Source organism: Kryptolebias marmoratus, linkage group LG22, assembly GCF_001649575.2.
Source record: "Kryptolebias marmoratus isolate JLee-2015 linkage group LG22, ASM164957v2, whole genome shotgun sequence".
NCBI lineage: Eukaryota > Metazoa > Chordata > Actinopteri > Cyprinodontiformes > Rivulidae > Kryptolebias > Kryptolebias marmoratus.
The window spans coordinates 1,337,858-1,340,304 of record NC_051451.1 but is presented as its reverse complement, the minus strand read 5'-3'; positions in this window follow the sequence as shown (position 1 = coordinate 1,340,304).

The window sequence follows — 2,447 nt, the reverse complement described above, 5'->3', positions numbered from 1 at the left end:
TGTGATGTCATCAGAGGTCAGGCTGTGTGTTCTATTACCATGGTAACGGTGCACCACTTTGAGATAGAAGATGAGATGCTGGCAGGCCCCAATAATAATAATAATGACCCTGAGACCCCTGGGTACCAATTTTCAGAGACAATTGTTGTTCTTATTAGAACAGAACATTTGACTGTACCTTTGGTCTCCCCCCCAAAAATGTCTTTTAATAAATCTCCCCATGTACTGCCCCCATTTCAATAATAAAATGTAATTTCTACCCTTGAGTAGAAGGAAACCAGAGTACCCAGAGAAAGCCCACATGTGCACATGAAGAACAAACAAACTGCACACAGAAGGCTGCAGGCAGATTTTAAACCTGCTATTGCTTTTATGTGAGGCAAAATCTCTAATCTAGGCACACTAGTTGTCTTGTCTGTCTCAATAAACAGACAAAGAACGCCACCAACTCTTTGCGAGCCTGCACTAAAAATTGGATAAAGAAAATGGATGAATAGATGGCCTGAAACCAAATCTAACAATTGGTTTGAAAAAAAAATGAATTTTTTGCAACAAAATTTGTATTGGATCTGTGTTGTTTTATTTCTTGCATCAATGTATGGTTTATGTAAGAATGCCACTAAATAAATAAACTGAAGTGGACTAATATAGTGATGCATGGTTCAAATCAGAGCAGAGAGTCGGGTGTTTTTCATTAAAAAAAAGTGTTTAGTGAACTTTTCTAGGCTGTGCTAGTTGACACTGCTGCTGACAAAATATTGGCAAACCAAAAAAAAAAAAAAACGGAACAGGACTTCTATTCTGTAACTTCAGACATTTTGCTCCACAAGCAAAAAGTCTTTGACTACAGAATACAAGTCCTGTTGGTCTTCTGAAAAGATTTTAGGAAAAAGCCAAACCACTTCTGAAATAAGAAGTAGCATGTATGATAGATTACCAAAGATCAACCAAAGAAGCTACAATGAATTCTCACAGTTGTTGTTTAGTAAAAAAGGTGAGGTAGCAAAGTTGTTTTTTAATGCTTAAATTTAGTCATGATTTAAATTCCTCAAAAAATAAATAAGTAAAAAGAAAACAATTAAATAGGCATAAAGTTTTAGGTTAGGAATGAGACAGTTTTGGGTTTTCTGGAGCCTTGTGCCTCATGTTATAGTTTTGTTTATCATCCAGGTGTGTATTTGCTGTATTATTACATCAACAGTGAACATATTTTATTTATTTATTTATTTATTTATTAACCTTTATTTAACCAGGCAAGTTCCATTGAGATCACAGATCTGTTTTTCAAGGGAGGCCTGGGCCTGAAGGCAGCATAACAGGCATGTTTTTAGACTGTAGGAGGAAACCATCTGTGCTTTTTGTGCTCTTTTTGATAATCTTTATGTTATTTTATGGTCATGTGTTCCATAGTTTTGTTATCCTTGTGTTTAGTTTATTCCCTTTGTTTAATATTGTTAGTTCCTGTGTAGTCTTTGTAAAGTCTTGTGTAGTTTTGCTCTCTGTGCCCTCAGTGTCCCCTGTATTATTACTCACCTGCCCTCAGCTCAATACTTTCCCTTTTCAGCCTGCCACACCCATCTGCACCTGCCCCCTGTTTCAACTTCCTCATCCCTTTAAAGTCAGTGTTGCCCATCTCGTCATCAGTGGTTCATTGTTGCAGATCTTCTTGAGTCTCCCTCCTTGTGTTGCCTGTGATCTGCCTTCGTGTAAGTTTTAGTTTGCGAAACCCTGCTTAACAGAGCCCTCAATGAATACAAACGTGTTCATAAAAATAGCCATAAAAAACATGACAAATGATAAATAGGGAATAAATACATGTTATAATAGTTAAGTAAACATATAAAATATAATTTAAAAAGGTCAGGATATCTGTATTTTATGTTATAATATTTTATTTGGTTTAAAAGTGTGAAAAGCTATGAGTTATTGTGTTATTAGCAGCTAAAATGGTGAAATGTGACTGTATGCTCTTATTCTGAAGGGTCACATTGCTATGTAACCCATGTGACTAGCTCCAGCCAACCGGATGGGTTTTTTTTTTTATTTTATTATTTTGGCTCGAGAAGCAGAAATAAAGGACAGAAGCAGATGTAGCGTATGGCGTTTGGCAACTGCACGGTTTTACTCAGTACGAACTTGAGCTAAAGACGATCTTTGTTTGTACTTTATTGGTTATTAGATCAGGCATTTAAGGTTCTGCTGGAAAACATGGACCAGAAAATTCCAAGTGAAAACCAAATCAGTTTCCATGAGTGAGAAACAAGATGGCGAGCCACCACCCAGGGACCCTTGAACTGAAGCTACAGCCTCTGCTGGACGTTGCTTTTCCATTGGAGATGGTATGATTTGCCCAAGCTTTGCTGCTAAAACAGCAGAGGATCGGGAGAGACAGGATTAGCCCTTCAGGAACCATCAAAGGAATAGAGATATTCCGTCTGAGATATAAA